Genomic DNA, 23,254 nt, shown 5'->3' on the forward strand with positions numbered 1-23,254 from the left:
TGATCCACACAGTCAAAGGCTTTGGCTTTGGCCACCTCATACGAAGAGTTGACTCATTGGAAAAGACTCTGATGCTGGGAGGGATTGGAGGCAGGAGGAGAAGGGGACGACAGAGGATGAGATGCCTGGATGGCATCACGGACTCGATGCACAAGTGTTTGGGTGAACTCCGGGAGTTGGTGATGATCGGGAAGGCCTGGCGTGCTGCAATTCATGGGGTCGCAAAGAGTGGGACACAACTGAGCAACTGAACTGAGCTGAACTGAACTGATAGTCAATAAAGAAGTAGATGTTTTTCTGGAACTCTCTTGCTTTTTCCATGATCCAGCGGATGTTGGCAATTTGATCTCTGGTTCCTCTGCCTTTTCTAAATCCAGCTTGAACATCTGGAAGTTCACGGTTCACATATTGCTGAAGACTGGCCTGGAGAATTTTGAGCATTACTTTACTAGCGTGTAAGATGAGTACAATTGTGCAGTAGTTCGAGCATTCTTTGGCATTGCCTTTCTTTGGGATTGGAATGAAAACTGACCTTTTCCAGTCCTGTGGCCACTGCTGAGCTTTCCACATTTTCTGGCATATTGAGTGCAGCACTTTCACAGCACCATCTTTCAGGATTTGAAATAGCTCAACTGAAATTCCATCACCTCCACTATCTTTGTTCATAGTGATGCTTTCTAAGGCCCACTTGACTTCATATTCCAGGATGTCTGGCTCTAGGTCAGTGATCACACCATCGTGATTTTCTTGGTTGTGAAGACTTTTTTTGTACAGTTCTTCTGTGTATTCTTGCCATCTCTTCTTAATAGCTTCTGTTAGGTCCATACCATTTCTGTCCTTTATCGAGCCCATCTTTGCATGAAATTTTCCCTTGGTATCTCCAATTTTCTTGAAGAGATCTTTAGTCTTTCCCATTCTGTTGTTTTCCTCTATTTCTTTGCATTGATCTCTGAGGGAGGCTTTCTTATCTCTTCTTGCCATTCTTTGGAACTCGGCATTCAGATGCTTATATCTTTCCTTTTCTCCTAGAACAGACTTAGTGGAGAGAAAACGAATTTGCTAAATTTCCTTAATTCCATTTAACCTGTGAAATTTAGTACTTCCTAAGAATCTCATGCTCAAACTACCACACAATTGCACTCATCTCACATGCTAGTAAAGTAATGCTCAAGATTCTCCAAGCCAGGCTTCAGAAATACGTGAACTGTGAACTTCCAGATGTTCAAGCTGGTTTTAGAAAAGGCAGAGGAGCCAGAGATCAAATTGCCAACATCCGCTGGATCATGGAAAAAGCAAGAGAGTTCCAGAAAAGCATCTATTTCTGCTTTATTCACTATGCCAAAACCTTTGACTGTGTGGATCACAATAAACTGTGGAAAATTCTGAAAGAGATGGGAATCCCAGACCACCTGAGCTGCCTCTTGAGAAACCTATATGCAGGTCACGAAGCAACAGTTAGAAGTGGACATGGAACAACAGACTGGTTCCAAATAGGAAAAGGAGTTCATCAAGGCTGTATACTGTCACCCTGCTTATTTAACTTATATGCAGAGTACATCATGAGAAACACTGGGCTGGAAGAAGCACAAGCTGGAATCAAGATTGCTGGGAGAAATATCAATAACCTCAGAAATGCAGATGACACCACCCTTATGGCAGAAAGTGAAGAGGAACTAAAAAGCCTCTTGAGGAAAGTGAACGAGGAGAGTGAGAAAGTTGGCTTAAAGCTCAACACTCAGAAAACGAAGATCATGGCATCTGGTCCCATCACTTCATGGGAAATAGATGGGGAAACAGTGGAAATAGTGTCAGACTTTATTTTGGGGGGCTCCAAATCACGGCAGATGGTGACTGCAGCCATGAAATTAAAAGACACTTACTCCTTGGAAGGAAAATTATGACCAACCTAGATAGCATATTACAAAGCAGAGACATTTGTTTGCCAAGAAAGGTCCGTTTAGTCGAGGCTATGGTTTTTCCAGTGGTCATGTATGGATGTGAAACTTGGACTGTGAAGAAAGCTGAGCATCACAGAATTGATGCTTTTGAACTGTGGTGTTGGAGAAGACTCTTGAGAGTCCCTTGGACTTCAAGGAGAGCCAACCAGTATATTCTAAAGGAGATCAGCCCTGGGTGTTCTTTTTAGGGAATGATGCTAAAGCTAAAACTCCAGTACTTTGGCCAGCTCATGCGAAGAGTTGACTCATTGGAAAAGACTCTGATACTAGGAGGGATTGGGGGCAGGAGGAGAAGAGGACGACAGAGGATGAGATGGCTGGGTGGCATCACCGAGTCGATGGACGTGAGTTTTAGTGAACTCCGGGAGTTGGTGATGGACAGGGAGGCCTGGCATGCTGCGATTCATGGGGTCACAAAGGGTCGGACACGACTGAGCAACTGAACTGAACTGAACTGAAGAATCTCATATTCTCCCACACTCCAGAAATGATACTGCTTCCAGCGAGGACAGTTCAGTCAGGAAGCCATGACATACTCAGACATTAAGCCTAACTCAAACTGTAGACGGAAGAAGGAAGAGAAAGATAAGAGAGAGAATGATTGAGAGATACATGTCTACATCTTCCCAACTTGTGTAAAATTCCATATACACAATTATTAGATACAGTGTTTTTGAAGGAGCTATGCAAGTGAGTGGCCCTTTAGCTCCAGTGTGATATGGAATGTATCCAGAAGTTCCCACACACCCTGCAGAGGAATAGGGAAGGTAGCCAAGAGAACTGGCTGGCAAGTGTAGGAGGAGATAACTCTACAGTTTGATCTGGGAACAAAAAGTAGTAATAGCCAGACCTTAGGAAGAACTGTGGTTTGCTTCCAGGCTCCCAACAAGCTTAGTAAGGCCAAGCTACAAGTTACACTGCTTGTGATGAACAGGTTGCTGGGCATCCAGAGAAGTCAGAGAACAGTACAAGGATATCAAATGAACCCAAGGTCCATTTGGGTCCCAAGTCCTTCCTCAGCAATATAATGTTTCCTACACAACCACGACAACATTATCTTAGGGACAAGTGCACAAGTGGAGAGAAGCTGTAGAAAGTTCTTGGCGTTTCTTCCCCAAAGAGGTTATTACCTAAAAGAATTCCATCCTTTAGATTCAAATATGTCCTAAACAAAATTGGACACTCGGGTATATTAGATAAATTCTGAGAATGTTTAAAACAAAGTAACAGGTGCTGGGATAAAAAGTGAATGGAGTAGGGCTACTTCTAGGTCAGTGATCAGTTATTTAGTTTCTGAAGAACTTCTAAACCCTGGTTTTGGGAACCTGAACAATTAGAAAGGGAATTAGGTGCCCCTCTTGTGGACTGCTGCTTGTAGAGGGACACCTTCCTTCCTTCCCTGCTGGTAGGACAGTTTCAAGAATTCCACAATTAGAAGACTTGCAGAAGATCTGAATTTCCCCTCTTTCTATCACCTGCTTTCAGCAGAATATGAGGAAGAAGAGTAATCTATTGTTTATCCCTGGCTTCTCCCTTGGGTTTCTTAATGTCATAGGAACCTGTCTTCCCAGATAGAAATGGTCTACCGTATATAGACTCTTATTTGCCATTGCTGGGACCTGAAGCATACTCAATTGATTCAAGGCTCATAGAGAACAGATTTTTACATTATACAAAGAAGGATTCTCTGTCAGCCACTGGTGTCCCTGATGGCTCAGTGGGTAAAGAATCCACCTGCAATGCAGGAGACACAGGAGAGATGGGTTCAGACTCTGGGTGGAAAAGAAGCCTGGACGAGGAAATGGCAACCCACTCCAGTATTCTTGCCTGGGAAATCGCATGGACGCAGGAGCCTGGCAGGCTACAGTCCAGGGGGTCGCAGAGTGGGACACGACTGAGCGACTGAGCACACTTGCACACATGTCAGTCACTGAATGACCTTGGGGCAGTTACCTTACCTTTGTGGGCCTCAATGTTCAAATGTAAGGTGATTAGTTCAGGTAGGGTCTCACTGGTAGCACCAATTACCTGGTAATGACCACTGGGGGTGTTATGCAGAAAACATCTGTTGGAATGTTAGAAAACACATTTAGTTTCAGTAATTAATGAGTGATGTCTGCCACAGATCAGACAGGGGTGGAAGGAGCTACATTGCCCATTACATAGGCCATCCCTAAGCTAAATGCTCTACTAATTACCCCCTTTCTAGATATTTTTTGATTCTATAAATTTACGTGACTGCTGTTGAGATGTAGCAATTTAATCTCACTGTTTTGACTATTTGCCATTATGTCAGTGGGAATGGAGAGAAGGGATGGAAAAAAAGAATTGATCCTCCAATTTAACACTGCCCTTTGAGTAATGAAGATCCAGAAATCTGGTCCACAGCTTTTTATTGAACCAAAGCTTTTTAATTAGCTGCAAAAAAACTGAAGATGGATTCTTTCGTTAAAGGATAACTCTTATTTTTCTTGTCCTAATATGGAGAAAATAATGCTTATATCCTTTTCATGTACCAGGCCTTTGTGCAGAAAATTTTGTCCTAAAGAGTGATCTTCAAATATTATTTTTTAATTAAATTAAAAAACAATTTAAAGATTCTCATTCTGAAATGAGGACAATAGAAAAAATTAAAGTTAAGCAAATAATAAAACAAGTTTCTGTTCCTTTGTGAGAAAATAAAAAATAATAGTAAGAAGGATCATGGAAGCTTTTCAGCTTCAAGGACCTGTGTGTCTGAGATGAGTGGTTCAGAGGACTTAACACATAAATACAAATAAAATTAGCAACTATCTGCCAAAAATGACAGGAGAAATGGTGAATATTCAGTTTAACTGATAGTTAATACATATGTTCTGCATGAATTAATTTTCAAAAATTTAGAATATGAGACTATAATTCACATAAAAACTATTCAGATTAGAATTTAATCTTGCTTTGGTGGTTTGAAGACAGTCTAAGATTTTGTAGTGGGGCTGGGTTATTAAGTCAAGCATCTTAACTTTCTAACAGACGGTATGGGGTGTTGGGCTGAATCTTTCCTGACTTACATCTTGACGTACACTGAAGCAATAGGGACATTTTGTTTGTCATTTTTCAAAAAAATAGCATGCAGTAAATTGCAGAGAAGTTGTTACTGACTTGAAGTTGTTTGGATCCCTTATGACAAGTTTACTGTACCTTTTATTAACAGAATGTCCACATTTTCAATTCAGTTTTTTCAGGGAGTGTCCATCCAGTCTATCCTAAAGCAGATCAATCCTGGGTGTTCATCGGAAGGACTGATGTTGAAGCTGAAACTCCAGTACTTTGGCCACCTGATGTGAAGAGCTGACTCATTGGAAAAGACCCCGATGCTGGGAAAGATTGAGGGCAGGAGGAGAAGGGGACGACAGAGGATGAGATGGTTGGATGACATCACCAACTCAATGGACATGGGTTTGGGTAGACTCCGGGAGTTGGTGATGGACAGGGAGGCCTGGCATGCTGCGGTTCATGGGGTCCCAAAGACTTGGACGCAACTGAGCGACTGAACTGAACTGAACACCCAATGAGTGCTCATTACATTGTCCTCATGTGAAGATATTTTCCCCATTTCCCTTTACTAAAAAGTGACCCACTAAGGTATGAATATTCTCTAGGCATGTGAGAGAGGCTCAGAGACTGGAGCAGTGTAAGCTTTACAGGCCTGGAAGATGGGAACTTTCCCTGGTAAATTTTATCCATCACATAACTCATTACCTCTATTGACATCTTCAGTGCAGGCCTTACTCTGAGCTCTAGAACCTCATATCCACTACATGATGATTTAACATAATTTACTTATTTATAAGCCTAGCATCTGTCAGAAATTAAGGATACCAAGATAAATAAGATAAGAATTGATATGGACATGTAATTAAACAATTAAAACAGGTGATACAAGAGAAATGAGCCTGATATGGTAGGGAGCACAGAGGAAGTGTACTGAAGCTTTTTAGACTCCAGTTAATGCAAGTGTGTTTCAACTTGAACCCATTAACTTTGTCCCCACCCAAACTGATACTTCAAGAAACTAAAAACAGATGAAATGCAAACTATGGAGACTGACATGACTTGTGAGAACCTAAGTCCCTTCAAGTAACCCTATACTACTATAAGGAGAATTGTGGGTCAAGAGGGTTGATCTTTTTAAAGATGGGAATCATTAAAGCATATTACAAATAGTAAAGCATCACCAAATATATTGGAAAGATCATATGGACAACACAGTATGAAAGACCTCTGCCTTCAAGATGACACAAACTTTGGAGACAAGGCGGAAAGATTAGGTGAAGGCCAGGAAGTGGATGATGAGGTGGGTGAAAAAGAAGAAATCATGCATCATGGGGCCAAGCCATCTTCAGAGACCAGTGCTCCATCCAACAGTTAATCCTTGGGAAATGCATTCTGTAGCATTGTCATGCGTGCATGCCCAGTCCCTTCAGTTGTTTTGCAACCCTATGGACTGTAGCCCACCAAGTTCCTCTGTCCATGGGATTCTGCAGGCAAAAATACTGGAATGGGATGCCATGCTCTCCTCCAGGGGATCTTCCCAACCCAGGGACCGAATCTGTGGCTCCTGCATTGCAGGAGGATGCTTTACCGCTGAGCCACTGGGGAAGCCCTGCAGAGTTGTCATAGTTATTGGTTTATTTCTGTGAAAGAAGGCGAATATCATTGTACTGCTTCTTCTATAAGCCTTGTTCTTCAGGTCCTAGCACGAGAGTAAAATTCATGATTAATAAGGATAAAGATGAGTATATTTAATGCTGATAAGTTAAATATTTTGAAATTGCAGGAAGAAAAGATAAAGGACAGAGCTTGGCCAGTCACAATAATTGTCATAGGCCAGCTGAATAATCATGAAATATTCTTATTTTCTACTACAACAGTAATGATAATAATAACAACATTGCTCTCAATAATATGGAAATTATTTTTCAAAAGGAAAGCTTCAAAGAGTTAAATTTAAAAATCACTCCCTGAAAAGAACATGTATTTGCTCAAATATGCGTTTAAAATCTGGAAAGATACACAGGAAATGAATAGTAGTTACCTATTTGGGACCAGATGAGGGAAGATGGGGCAGGAATAATCATATACTTTTAAAATATTGTTAATTATGTAAATACAAAAATAAGTAATTATTATTATTACCCCTTAAAAAATAGCTATCTCCTCCTTCTCTGGCAACCACCATTCTACTTTCTGTTTCTATAAATTGGACTACTTTAGATACCACATATAGGTAGAATCATAAGTATTTATCTTTCTCTGTCCAATTTATATGTCCTATGAACATAATCTTTGAGGTTCATTCATATTATAGCATATGTCAAAATTCCCTTCCTTTTTAGAGGCTGAATGACATTGCATTGTGTGTATATACTCCCTCTTGTTTATCCATTCATCTGTTAATGCACACATGAATTGCTTTCACTTTTCAACTATTGTGAATAATGTCTCCATGCATATGGATGCACATGTATCTCTTCGAGACCCTACTTTCAACTCTTTTGGATATTTGGAATTCAATTTTTTGAAACAACTTTACTAGATACAATTTACAAACCATATAATTTACCTGCTTCAAGTATACAATTCAGTGTGTGTGTGTGCCCAGTCCTCAGCCATATCCTACTCTTTGCGACCACATCAACTGTAGCCCATCAGGCTCCTCTGTCCTTCGGATGATCCCGGTAAGAATACTGGAGCTGGTTGCCGTTTCCTACTTCCAGGGATCATCCCAACCCAGGGATTGAACCTGCGTCTCTTGCCTCTCCTGCATTTGCAGGTAGATTTTTTTTACCACTTCACCACCTGGGATACAATTCAATAGTTTTTACTATATTCACAGATACGTACAACCAACATCACCATCACTTTTAGAACATTTGCATCACCTCCAAAATACACTTTCACTATGACTGTCCAATCTCTCCCACAACCCAACTGGCCATAAGCAACTACTAACCTACTTTCAGTCTCTACCGAGTTCAATATTCTGGAAATTTCATATGAATGGAATCATATAATATGTGGCATTTGTGAACAGTTTCTTTCATTTAGCATACTATTTTTGCGGTTCATCCATGCTGTAACATGTATCAGTACTTCATTCCTTTATATAACTGGATAACATTCTCCTGTATGGACACACCATAAAATTTACAAATATTTCAGTGCTGTCAATTAAGTCAAACAGTTTTGAACTTTCCACATATGCTAACAAAAATGGGAAGGACTGGTGCTGAAGCTGAAACTCCAATACTTTGGCTACCTGATGTAAAGACCTGATTCATTGAAAAAAGACCCTGATGCTGGGAAAGATCAAAGGCAGGAGGAGAAGGGGACCACACAGGATGAGATGGTTTGATGACATCACCAATTCGATGGGCGTGAGTTTGAGTAAGCTCAGGGAGTTGGTGATGACAGGTAAGTCTGGCATGCTGCTGTTCATGGGGTTGTAAAGAGTTGGACACAAATAAGCCACTGAACTGAACTAAGAAAAATTACCTAGAAAGCCCACCATTTGTAATGTCTCCAAAAGTTTTGAATAAATATCACCTAATTGTAAAGTGAAGGATAAGGAACAGCAATAAGAGAAGACATTCAGGCAAACTTTGGGTGGAAAAGAACACTGAAAATACAGACAGGCACAGAGCTGACAAGTCAGCACAGGTAACTCCCTTTGTAGCGGCACAGGAACAACAGGAGTAGCCTGAAGGCACAGCAGGCTCCAGCTCCCAGGAGACAAAAGAGGAAATCACAGGGAAAAGACTATTCATTTCCTCCTAAGTGCTGATTGTCTGTCCTTTTCAGTTTCAATTGTTCTAATCTTGGATATCTGCATATGAGACCAAAACTAAAATGGTTGCTTCCTTCTCAGTCTTGTCCGAGTCTTTGCCACCCAATGGACTGCAGCCCTCCAGGCTTCCCTGTCCTTCACTATCTCCCAGAGCTTGCTCAAACTCATGTCCATTGACTTGGTGACTCCATCCAACCATTTCATCCTATTCTGTCCCCTTCTTCTCCTGCCTTCAATCTTTCCTAGCATCAGGGTCTTTCCTAATGATGCAGCTCTTCAAATCAGGTGGCCAAAGTACTGAAGCTTCAGCTTCAGCATCATTCCTTGAATGAATACTCAGGGCTGGTTTCCTTTAGGATTGACTGGTTTGATGTCCTTGCAGTCCAAGGAATTCTCAAGACTCTTCTCTAACACCGCAGTTTGAAAGCATCAGTTCTTCAACAATTAAACTTCTTTATGGTTAATCTCACATACATATGTAACTACTGACAAAAACTTAGCTTTGACTATATGAAACTTAATCTGCAAAATAAAATCACTGCTTTTTAATATGCTGTATAGATTTGTCATAGCTTTTCTTCCAAGGAGGAAGCATCTTTTAATTTCATGGCTGCAGTCACCATCTGCAGTGATTTTGGAGCCCAAGAAAATAGTCTGTCACTATTTCCATTGTTTCTGCATCTATATGTCATGAAGTGATGGGATGAGATGCCACGATGTTAGTTTTTTGAATGTTGAGTTTTAAGCCAGCATTTTTGACTCTCCTCTTTCACCTTCAGGAATCGGCTCTTTAATTCCTCTTTGCTTTCTGCCCTAAGGGTGGTGTCATCTGCATATCTGAGGTTATTGATATTTCTCCTAGCAACTTGATCCCAGCTTGTGCTTCATCCAGTCTATCATTTCACACGATGTACTCTGCATATAAGTTAAATAAGCAGGGTGATGATAGATAGCCTTGACATACTCCTTTGCCAATTTTGAACCAGTCCATTCTTCCTTGTCTGGTTCTAACTGGTGTTCCTTGACCTGCATACAGGTTTCTCAGGAGGCAGGTAAAGCGGTCTGGTAGCCCCATCTCTTGAAGAATTTTCCACAGTTTGTTATGATCCACACAGTCAAAGGCTTTGGCATAATCAATGAAACAGAAGTACATGTTTTCCTGAATTCTCTTGCTTTTTCTATGATCCAGCAGATGTTGGTAATTTGATCTCTGGTTCTTCCGCCTTTTCTAAAGGCAGCTTGAGCATTTGGAAGTTCTCAGTTCATACACTGTTGAAGCCTCACTTGGAAAATTTTGAGCATTACTTTGCTACCATGTGAAATGAGTGCAATTGTGCCGTACCTTGAGCAGTCTTTGGCACTGCCTTTATTTGGTATTGGAATGAAAACTGACCTTTTTCAGTCCTGTGGCCACTGATGAGTTTTCCAAATTTGCTGGCATATTGAGTGCAGCACTTTCACAGCATCATCTTCTAGGATTTGAAATAGCTCAGCTAGAATTCCATCACCTCTACTAGCTTTGTTCATAATGATGCTTCCTAAGGCCCACTTGACTTCACACACCAGGATGCCTGGCTCTAGGTGAGTGATCACACCATTGTGGTTACCTGGGTCATGAAGATCTTTTTTGTATAGTTCTTCTGTGTATTCTTGCCACCTCGTCTTAATATCTTCTGCTTCTGATAGGTCCATACCATTTCTGTCCTTTATTGAGCCCATGTTTGCATGAAATGTTCCCTTGGTATCTCTAATTTTCTTGAAGAGATCTCTAGTCCTTCTCATTCTATTGTGTTCCTCTATTTCTTTGCACTGATAACTGAGGAAGGGTTTCTTATCTCTCCTTGCTATTCCTTGGAACTCTGCATTCAAATGGGTATATCTTTCCGTTTCTCCTTTGCCTTTTGCTTCTCTTCTTTTCACAGCTATTTGTAAGGCTTCCTCAGATAGCCATTTTGTCTTTTTACATTTCTTTTTCTTGAATGGTGTTGATCACTGCCACCTGTACAATGTCACGAACCTCTATCCATGGTTCTTCAGGTATTCTGTCTATTAGATCAAATCCCTTCAGTGCATTTGTCACTTACACTGTATAATTCTAAGGGATTTATTTAGGTCAACCTGAATGGCCTAGTGGTATTCCATACTTTCTTCAATTCAATTCTGATTTTGGGAATAAAGAGTTGATCACCTGAGACACAGTCAACTCCCAGTTTTGTTTTTGCTACTGTATAGAGCTTCTCCCGGAGAAGGCAATGGCACCCCACTCCAGTACTCTTACCTGGAAAATCCCATGGATGGAGGAGCCTGGTAGGCTGCAGTCCATGGGGTCGCTAAGAGTCAGACACGACTGAGCGACTTCACTTTCACTTTTCACTTTCATGCATTGGAGAAGGAAATGGCAACCCACTCCAGTGTTCTTGCATGGAGAATTCCAGGGACGGGGGAGCCTGGTAGTCTACCATCTATGGGGTCACAGAGAGTCGGACACGACTGAAGTGACTTAGCATAGCATAGCATAGAGCTTCTCCATCTTTGGCTGCAAAGAATATAATCAATCTGATTTCGGTATTGACCATTTGGTGATGTCCATGTATAGAGTCTTCTCTTATGTTGTTGGAAGAGGTTGTTTGCTATGACCAGTGTGTTCTCTTGGCAAAACTCTGTTAGCCTTTGCCCTGCTTCATTTTGTACTCCAAGGCCAAACTTGCCTATTACTCTAGGTATCTCTTGACTTCCTATTTTTGCATTCCAGTCATCTATGATGAAAAGGACATCATTTTTTAGTGTTACTTATAGAAGGTCTTGTAAATCATATAGAACCATTCAGCTTCAGCTTCTTTAGCATTAGTGGTTGGGGAGTAGACTTGGATTACTGTGGTGTTGAATGGTTTGCCTTGGAAACAAAAAGAGATCATTCTGTCATTTTTGAGATTGCACCCAAGCACTGCATTTCAGACTCTTTTGTTGACTATGATAGCTACTCCATTTCTTCTAAGGGATTATTGCCCACAGTAGCAGTTATAATGGTCATCTGAATTAAATATGACAATTTTGTTCCATTTTAGTTTACTGATTCCTAAAATGTCAATGTTCACTCTTGCCATCTCCTGTTTGACCACTACACATTTACCCTAATTCATGGAAATAACATTCTAGGTTCCTGTGCAATATTGTTTTTTACAGCATCGGATGTTACTTCCATCGCCAGTCACATCCACAATTGGGCATTGTTTTCATTTTGGCCCCATCTCTTCATTCTTTCTGGAGTCATTTCTCCACTATTCTCAAGTAGCATCTTGGACACCTACTGATCTGGGGAGCTCACCTTCAAGTGTCGTATATTTTTGCCTTTTCATATTGTTCATGAGTCTCTCAAGGCAAGAATACTGAAGTGCTTTGCCATTCCCTTTTCCAGTTGACCACATTTTGTCAGAACTCTCAACCATGACCCAACCATCTTCAGTGGCTCTACAAGGGATGGCTCCTAGTTTCATGGAATTAACAAGGCTTTTGTTCATGTGATCAGTTTGGTTCAGTTCAATCACTCAGTCATGTCCAACTATTTGCAACCCCATGAACTGCAGCATGCCAGGCTTCCCTGTCCATCACAAACTCCCAGAGTTTACTCAGACTCATGTCCATTGAGTTGGTGATACCATCCAACCATCTCATCCTCTGTCATCCCCTTCTCCTGCTGGCTTCAATCTTTCCCAGCATCAGGATCTTTTCAAATGAGTCAGTTCTTTGCATCAGGTGGCCAGGTATTGGAGTTTCAGCTTCAGCATCAGTCCTTTCAATGAATATTCAGGACTGATTTTCTTTAGGATGGACTAGTTGGATCTCATTGCAGTCCAAGGGACTCTCGAGAGTCTTCTCCAACACCACAGTTCAGAAGCATCAATTCTTCAGTGCTCAGCTTTCTTTATAGTCCAACTCTCACATCCATACATGACTACTGGAAAAACTATAGCTTTGACTAGATGGACCTTTGTTGGCAAAGTAATATCTCTGATTTTTAGTAAGCTGTCTAGGTTGGTCATAATTTTCCTTCCAAGGGGCAAGCGTCTTTTAATTTCATGGCTGTAGTCACCATCTGCTGTGATTTTGGAGCCCCCCAAAATAAAGTCTGACACTGTTTTCACAATTTCCCCATCTATTTGCCATGAAGTGATGGGACTGGATGCCATGATCTTAGCTTTCTGAATGCTGAGGTTTAAGCCAACTTTTTCACTCTCCTCTTTCACTTTCATCAAGAGGCTCTTTAGTTCTTCACTTTATGCCATAAAGGTGGTATCATCAGCATACCTGAGGTTATTGATATTTCTCCTAGCAACTTAATTCCAGCTTGTCCTTCATCCGGTCCAGAATTTCTCATGATGTACCCTGCATATAAGTTAAATAAGCAAGGTGACAACACATAGCCTTGATGTACTTGTTTCCCGATTTGGAACCAGTCTGTTGTTCCATGTCCGGTTCTAAATGTTGCTTCTTAACCTGCACACAGATTTCTCAGGAGGCAGGTCAGGTTGTCTGGCATTCCCATCTCTTGAAGAATTTTCCATAGTTTGTTGTGATCGACACAGTCAAAGGTTTGACATAGTCAGTAAAGCAGAAGTAGATGTTTTTCTGGAATTCTCTTGCTTTTTTGATGATCCAATGGATGTTGGCAATTTGATCTCTGGTTCCTCTGCCTTTTCTAAATCCAGCTTGAACATTTGGAAGTTCACAGTTCACATACTGTTGAAGCCTGGCTTAGAGAATTTTGAGCATTACCTTACTAGCATGTGAGATGAGTGCAATTGTGTGGTAGTTTGAGCATTCTTTGGCACTGCCTTTATTTGGTATTGGAATGAAAACTGACCTTTTCCAGTCCTGTGGCCACTGATGAGTTTTCCGAATTTGCTGGCATTTGAGTGCAGCACTTTCACAGCATCATCTTTTAGGATTTGAAATAGCTCAGATGGAATTCCATCACCTCCACTAGCTTTGTTCATAGTGATGCTTCCGAAGGCCCACTTGACTTTGCATTCCAGGATGCCCGGTTCTAGGTGAGTAATCATGCCATCCTGGTTATCTGGGTCATGAAGATATTTTTTTGTATAGTTCTTCTGTGTATTCTTGCCACCTCTTCTTAATCTCTTCTGCTTCTCTTAGGTCCATACCATTTCTGTCCTTTATTGTGCCCATCTTTGCATGACATGTTCCCTTGGTATCTCTAATTTTCTTGAAGAGATCTCTAGTCTTTCCCATCCTATTGTGTTCCTCTATTTCTTTGCATTGATCACTGAGGAAGGATTTCTTATCTCTCCTTGCTATTCTTTGAAACTCTGCATTGGGTATATCTTTCCTTTACTCCTTTGCCTTTCACTTCTCTTCTTTTCACAGCTATTTGTAAGGCCTCCTCAGACAACCATTTTGCCTTTTTGCATTTCTTGGGGATGGTCTTGATCCCTGCCTCTTGTACAATTTCATGAACCTCCATCTATAGTCCTTCAGGCAGTCAGGCCCGCTGTCTATCTGACCTAATCCCCTGAATCTATTTCTCACGTCCTTTGTATAATTGTAAGGGTGCAGCTGCAGTATGAAAAGGCAAAAAGATAGGACACTGAAAGATGAACTCCCCAGGTCGGTAGATGCCCAATATGCTACTGGAGATCAGGGAGAAATAACTCCAGAAAGAATGAAGAGATGGAACCAAAGCAAAAACAACACCCAGTTGTGGATGTGACTGGTGATGGAAGAGAAGTCCAATGCTGTAAAGAGCAATATTGCACAGGAACCTGGAATGTTAGGTCCATGAATCAAGGCAAATTGGTAGTGGTCACACAGGAGATGGCAAGAGTGAACATCGACATTCTAGGAATCAGTGAACTAAAATGGACCGGAATGGGTGAATTTAACTCAGATGACCATTGTATCTACTACTGTGTGCAAGAATCTCTTAGAAGAAATGGAGTAGCCATCATGGTCAACAAAAGAATCTGAAATGCAGTACTTGGGTGCAATCTCAAAAACGACAGAATGATCTCTGTTTCCAAGGCAAACCATTCAATACCACAGTAATCCAAGTTGATTCCCTGACTAGTAATCCTGAAGAAGCTGAGGTTGAACAGTTCTATGAAGACCTACAATACCTTCTAGAACTAACACGCCCCCAAAAATATCCTTTTCATTATAGGGGACTGGAATGCAAAAGTAGGAAGTCAAGAAATACCTAGAGTAAAAAGCAAATTTAGCCTTGGAGAACAGAATGAAGCAGGGCAAAGGCTAATAGAATTTTGCCAAGAGAACACACTGGTCATAGCAAACACCCTCTTCCAACAACACAAGAGATGATTCTACACATGGACATCACCAAATGGTCAATACCGAAATCAGATTGATTGTATTCTTTGCAGCCAAAGATGGAGAAGCTGTATGCAGTCAGCAAAAACAAGACCAGGAGCTGACTGTGGCTCAGATCATGAACACCATCTTGCAAATTCAGACTTAAATTGAAGAAAGTAGGGAAAACCACTAGACCATTCAGGTATGACCTAAATCAAATCCCTTATGATTATACAGTGGAAATGAGATCCATGCTCAGTAAATCTTTAATGTAATTTTCTGTTGATGGGTGGGGCTGTGCTCCCTCCTTGTAGATTGGCCTGAGGTCAAACTATTGTAGGGCTAATGGCATTATTGGTGACCGCCATCAAATGGACTTACACCAGCATGGTGCAGGACTGTTTTATTCAGTGACCCTAATCCCATCGCAGGCCACTGTTAACCCATGCCTCCATCGGAGAATCCTGGACACTCACAGGCAAGTCTGGTTCAGTCTCTTGTGGAGTCACTCCACTTTTCCTCAATATGCCAGCAATGTTGGAAAACTCAGCAGTGGCCACAGGACTGGAAAAGGTCAGTTTTCATTCCAATCCCAAAGAAAGGCAACGTCAAAGAACGCTCAAACTACCGCACAATTGCACTCATCTCACACACTAGCAAGGAATGCTCAAAATTCTCCAAGTTAGGCTTCAACAGTACATGAACCAAGAACTTCCAGATGCTCAAGCTGGAGTTTGAAAAGGCAGAGGAACCAGACATCAAATTGCCAATATCCGTTGGATCATCGAAAAAGCAAGAGAATTCCAGAAAAACATCTACTTCTGTTTCATTGACTACGCTAAAACCTTTGACTGCGTGGATCACAACAAACTGTGGAAATTTCTTAAGGAGATGTGAATACCAGACCACCTGACCTGCGTCCTGAGAAATCTGTATGCAGGTCAGGAAGCAACAGTTAGAACCGGACTTGGAACAAGGGACTGGTTCCAAATCGGGAAAGGAGTACGTCAAGGCTGTGTATTGTCACCCTGCTTATTTAACTTATGTGCAGAGTATGTCATGTGAAATGCTGGGCTGGATGAAGCCCAGGCTGGAATCAAGATTGCTGGAAGAAATACCAGTAACTTCAGATATACAGAATTACTAAATGAATTTAGCAAATTTTTATAACAGGATATAAAATTACACAAAATCATTTGTATTTCTATACACTAACAATGAACAATTTGAAAAGAAAATTACAAAAACAATTCCATTTATAATAGCATTAAAAAGAATGCAATATCTAGAAATGCTGGACTGGATGAAGCACAGGCTGGAATCAAGACTGCTGGGAGAATTATCAATCATCTCAGATACGCTGATGACACCAGCTTTATGGCAGAAAGTGAAGAACTAAAGAGCCTCTTGATGAAAGTGAAAGAGGAGAGTGAATAAGTTGGCTTAAACCTCAGCATTCAGAAAGCTAAGTTCATGGCATCTGGTCCCATCACTTCATGGCAATTAGATGGGGAAACAGTGGAAACAATGACAGACTTTATCTTTTTGGGCTTCAAAATCACTGCAGATGGTGACTGTATCCATGAAATTAAAAGACACTTGCTCCTTGGAAGAAAAGCTATGACCAACCTAGACAGCATATTAAAAAGCAGAGACATTACTTTGCTAACAAAGGTCCGTCTAGTCAAACCTATGGTTTTTCCAGTAGTCATGTATGGATGTGAGAGTTGGACTATAAAGAAAGCTGAGCACCAAAGAATTGAGAGAGAAAAAACTTGTGTTGGAGAAAACTTTGAGAGTCCCTTGGCTTACAGGGAGATTCAACTAGTCCATCCTAAAGGAAATCAGTCCTGAATATTCATTGGAAGGACTGATGCTAAAGCTGAAACTCCAATACTTTGGCCACCTGATGTGAAGAAGTGACTCACTTAAAAAGACCCTGATGCTGGGAAAGACTGAAGGCAGGAAGAGAAGGGGACGACAGAGGATGAGGTGGTTGGGTGGCATCACCAACTTAATGGACATGAGTTTGGACAAGCTCTGGGAGTTTGTGATGGACAGGGAAGCCTGGCGTGCTGCAGTTCATGGGGTTGCAAAGAGTTGGACATGACTGGGCGACTGAACTGACTGACTGATCTAGAAATTAGTTTAACCACAGTGTTAAAAGACTTATACAATGAAAACTATAAAACATTCCTGAAAGAAATTAAAGAAACATAGATAAATTTAAACACATGTCATGGTCATGGATTAGAAGACTTATTATTGTCAAAATTTCACACTACCCAAAGAAATCTACAGATTCAATGCAATTACTGTCAAAATTCTAATGAACTTTTATGCAGAACTAAAATAACCCATTCTAAAATTGATATAAAATCTCAGGGGACTTGGAATAGCCAAAACATTCATAAGAGAGAAGAACAAAGCTGAAGAACTCATAGTTCTTGATTTTAAAATTTATTAAAAAATAATATGATACTGACATAAAGATCATTGGCATAGAACAGAAAGCTCAGAAAAAGCCCTTCTCTATATGGTCAAATGATTTTTTTTCAATTAATTAGTTAATTTTTGGCCACACTAGGTCTTCGTTACTGCATGCCAGCTTTCTCTCGTCGTGGCCATCAGCAGCTACTCTCTCATTGCGGTGCACAGGCTTCTCATTTCGGTTATTTTTCTTGTTGGGACACACGGGCTTAGTTATCCCGAGGTATGTGGAATCCTCCCAGAACAGGGATCGAACCCATGTCCTCTGCATTGTCAAACAGATCCTTAACCACTGGACCACCAAGGAATTCCTGGTGAAATAATTTAGATAAGAGGCAAGGAGCAAGATAAGGGGCAAGGACACTCAACAGGAAAAGGATAGTCTTTTCAACAAATAGTAAGGGGAAAACTCAATATCCACATTCAAGAGAAAGAAAGTTTGGACTCCTGCCTTACACTGTATTAAAAAATAACTCAAAATGGATCAAAGGCTTACATATAAGAGCTAAAACTATAAAACTCTTAAAAGAGAACCTAAGGGAAAAACTTCATGATATTGGATTTGGCAACCACTGTTTGGACATGACACCAAAAACACAGGCAAGAAAAGAAAAAAATGTTTTTCTTTTGTTTGATGTTAGACTTCATCAAAATTCAAAGCTTTTATGCATCAAAGGACATTGTCAACAGAATGAAAAGGCAACCCACAGCATAGGATAAAATATTTGCAAATAATGTATCTGATAAGGGATTGATATCCAGAATATATAAAGAACTCCTAGAGTTCAACACAACAACAAAAATAAAATAATTTTAAAAAATTAGTAAAGGAGGGAGCTCCCTGGTGGCCTAGTGGTTAGCATTCCAGGCTGTTATTGCCATGGCCCATGTTCAATCCTTGGTCAGGGAACTGAAACCCAGAAAGTCATGTGGCACAGCCCCCAAAAAAAGTTAGTACAGGATTTTATTTCTCCAAAGAAGAAATATAAATGGCCAATAAGCATAAGAAAAGGTGCTCAACATCACTAGTCATTGGAAATCCAAATCAAAAGCACAATAAGATACCACTGCACCCACATTAGGATGATTGCTATTAAAAAAATAAATAAATAAATAAATAATGACTGTTGATGAGACTGCAAACAAACTGGAACCCATGTACATTGCTGATAGAAATGTAAATGGTTCAATCACTGTGGAAAAGGGCATCACAATACCTCAAAAAATTAAACATAGAATTATTATATATTGCAACATATCTACTCTTAGATATATACTCCAAAGAAATAAAGAAGGGATTTGAACAGGTATTTATATACCCACATTCATAGCAGCATTATTCATTGTAACCAAAAGACAGAAGCAATCCAAGTGTCTATCAACAGAGGAAAGTGTAAACAAAATGTAGTATATCCATATATCAGAATGTTACTCCACCTTTAAAAGGATAGAAATTTTGACATGCAGTACATAGATGAACCTTGAAGAATTATGCTATGTGAAAAAAGCCAATCACAAAAGGACAAATCTTGTACCATTCCACTTACATAAAGTATCTAGAGTAGCCCAATTCATAGAAATTAGAAAGGTAATTGCCAGGGGTTGGAAGAGGACGATAGAGATTTATTGTTTAACAGATACAAAGTTTCAGTTAGGGAAGATGAGAAAGTTCTGAAGATGGATGATGGTAAGGGTTGTACAGTGATATGAATGTAAATGCTACAGAACTGTACACAAATGGTAAATTTATGTTATATACACTTGACCACAATTTAAAAAAAAAACTGTGAACAACTTTCCTATTTTATAGATAAACAAATAAAGCTTATCCAGATCAATTAACTTTAGAGACTTCCCTAGTGATCCAGCGACTAAGACTCTAAGTTCCCAATGCAGTGGGGGCTGGGTTCGATCCTTGGTCAGGGAACTCAGTTCCGTTCAGTCGCTCAGTCATGTCTGACTCTTTGCAACCCCATAGACTGCACCACGCCAGGCCTCCGTGTCCATCACCAACTCCATCACCAGAGTTTATTCAAACTCATGTCCATTGAGTCTTTGATGTAATCCAACCATCTCATCTTCTGTTGTCACCTTCTCCTTTCCATCTTTAATCTTTCCCAGCATCAGGATCTTTTCAAATGAGTCAGTTCTTCACATCAGGTAGCCAAAGTATTGGAGTTTCAGTTTCAGCCATCAGTCCTTCCAATGAATATTCAGGACTGATTTCCTTTAGGATGGACTGGTTTGATCTCCTTGCAGTCCAAGGGACTCTCAAGAGTCTTCTCCAACGCCACAGTTCAAAAGTATCAATTCTTCAGTGCTCAGCTTTCTTTATAGTCCAACTCTCATATCCATACATGACTGCTGAAAAAATCATAGCTTTGACTAGACAAAGGTTGTTGGCAAAGTCTCCTTTTTAATATGCTATCTAGGTAGATCCCAGAGAAGGCAATGGCACCCCACTCTTGCCTGGAAAATCCTATGGAGGGGGGAGCCTGGAAGGCTGCAGTCCATCCGGTTGCTGAGGGTCAGACACAACTGAAGCCACTTAGCAGCAGCAGCAGCAGGTGATCTCACACACTACAAGTAAGAGCATGTATAAATTAAGACCTCCTGCAGGTCTTAAATAAAATAAATGAATAAATATTTTTAAAAAGATTATGTGACTTTACATAGCTAGGAATTGGAAATGGTATCCAAATATAAGGCTTTTTAACATCAAAGCTTATGTTCTTACTACTACATCAGTTTGTTAAAGGTAAAATTTTGATAACAGTGAAATGTATACAAGTAAAAGCATAAAATATCAAGTTTAGTGAATTCTGATAAATTAACATATACTTGTAACCAGCACTCCAGTCAAGATGAAGCCCATTTCTATGAACCCAGAGAATGCCCTTATGCCCCTTCCACTCAACCTTCATATCCTTTAACCATTATCCTGATTTCTATCACCATAGGTTAGCTTTACCTGTTCTCTAGCTTCAAATAAATGGATCTATTTACATGTACTTTTTTATGTCTGACCTCTTGGGCACAACATAATACTTTTTATTTTCATCTGTGTTGCTACTTGCATCAGTTGTTCCTTCTTTTATTGCTGAGTAATACTTCATTTTGTGAATATGCCACAGTTTGTCTATTCTTCCTCTTATTGATGAACATTTGGATTGTTTCCTGTTGTTGGCTCTTATGGCTAAAACTACTATAAATATTTTTTCACAACTCTATATAGCTACATTTTAATTTCTTTTCTCACGTAACTTGCTTTAGTTAATGGGACGAATTCCAGTTGAGCTACTTCAAATCCTAAAAGATGATGCTGTGAAAGTGTTGCACTCAATATGCCAGCAAATGTGGAAAACTCAGCAGTGGCCACAGGACTGCGAAAAGTCAGTTTTCATCCAATCCCAAAGAAAGGCAATGCCAAAGAATGCTCTAACTACCGCACAATTGCACTCATCTCACATGCCAGTAAAGTAATGCTCAAAATTCTCCAAGCCAGACTTCAACAGTACATGAACCATGAACTTCCAGATGTTCAAGATGGATTTAGAAAAGGCAGAGGAACCAGAAGATCAAATTGCCAACATCCGTTGGATCATCAAAAAAAAGCAAGAGACTTCCAGAAAAACATCTACTGCTTTATTGACAACGCCAAAGCCTTTGACTGTGTGGATCACAACAAACTGTGGAAAATTCTTCAAGAGATGGGAATGCCAGACAACCTGACCTGCCTCCTGAGAAATCTGTGTGCAGGTTAAGAAGCAACATTTAGAACCGGACATGGAACAACAGACTGGTTCCAAATCGGGAAACAAGTACATCAAGGCTATGTGTTGTCACCCTGCTTATTTAACTTATATGCAGGGTACATCATGAGAAATGCTGGACCGGATGAAGCACAAGATTGCTGGGAGAAATATCAGATATGCAGATGACACCACCCTTATGGCAGAAAGTGAAGAAGAACTAAAGAGCCTCTTGATGAATGTGAAAGAGGAAAGTGAAAAAGTTGGCTTAAAACTCAACATTTAGAAAACTAAGATCATGGCATCTGGTCCCATCACATCATGGCAAATAGATGGGGAAACAGTGAAAACAGTGACAGACTTTATTTATTTGGGCTCCAAAATCACAGCAGATGGTGACTGCAGCCATGAAATTAAAAGACGCTTGCTCCTTGGAAGAAAAGTTATGACCAACAGACTGGTTCCAAATAGGAAAAGGAGTTCGTCAAGGCTGTATATTGCCACCCCGCTTATTTAACTTATATGAGAGTACATCATGAGAAACGCTGGACTGGAAGAAACACAAGCTGGAATCAAGATAGCCAGGAGAAATATCAATAACCTCAGATATGCAGATGACACCATCCTTATGGCAGAAAGTGAAGAGGAACTCAAAAGCCTCTTGATGAAAGTGAAGGTGGAGAGTGAAAAAGTTGGCTTAAAGCTCAACATTCAGAAAACAAAGATCATGGCATCCGGTCCCATCACTTCATGGGAAATAGATGGGGAAACAGTGGAAACAGTGTCAGATTTTATTTTTCTGGGCTCCAAAATCACTACAGATGGTGACTGCAGCCGTGAAATTAAAAGATGCTTAATCCTTGGAAGGAAAGTTATGACCAACCTAGATAGCATATTCAAAAGCAGAGACATTACTTTGCCAACAAAGGTCCGGCTAGTCAAGGTTATGGTTTTTCCTGTGGTCATGTATGGATGTGAGAGTTGGACTGTGAAGAAGGCTGAGCGCCGAAGAATTGATGCTTTTGAACTGTGGTGTTGGAGAAGACTCTTGAGAGTCCCTTGGACTGCAAGGAGATCCAACCAGTCCATTATGAAGGAGATCAGCCCTGGGATTTCTTTGGAAGGAATGATGCTAAAGCTGAAACTCCAGTACTTTGGCCACCTCATTCGAAGAGTTGACTCATTGGAAAAGACTCTGCTGCTGGGAGGGATTGGGGGCAGGAGGAGAAGGGGACGACAGAGGATGAGGTGGCTGGATGGCATCACTGACTCGATGGACGTGAGTCTCAGTGAACTCCGGGAGTTGGTGATGGACAGGGAGACCTGGTGTGCTTCGATTCATGGGGTCGCAAAGAGTCGGACACGACTGAGTGACTGATCTGATCTGAGACAGCTTATTAAAAAGCAGAGACATTACTTTGCCAACAAAGGTCCGTCTAGTCGAAGCGATGGTTTTTCCAAGTAGTCCTGTATGGATGCAAGAGTTGGACTATTAATAAAGCTGAACACCAAAGAATTGATGCTTTTGAGCTGTGGTGTTGGAGAAGACTCTTGAGAGTCCCTTGGACTGGAAGCAGATCAAACCAGTCCATTCTAAAGGAGATCAGTCCTGTGTATTCATTGGAAGGACTGATGCTGAAGCTGAAACTCCAATACTTTGGCCACCTGATGTGAAGAACTGACTCATTTGAAAAGACCCTGATACTGGGAAAGATTAAAGGCAGAAGGAGAAGGAGGACAAAAGAGGATGAGATGGTTGGATGGCATCACCAACTCAATGGGTGTGAGTTTGAGTAAACTCTGGGAGTCGGTGATGGACAGGGAAGCCTGGTGTGCTGCAGTCCGTGGGGTCACAAAGAGTCGGACATGACTGAGTGACTGAACTGGACTGAACTGAG

This window comes from Bubalus bubalis, chromosome 6 (assembly GCF_019923935.1).
Source record: "Bubalus bubalis isolate 160015118507 breed Murrah chromosome 6, NDDB_SH_1, whole genome shotgun sequence".
Taxonomy (NCBI): domain Eukaryota; kingdom Metazoa; phylum Chordata; class Mammalia; order Artiodactyla; family Bovidae; genus Bubalus; species Bubalus bubalis.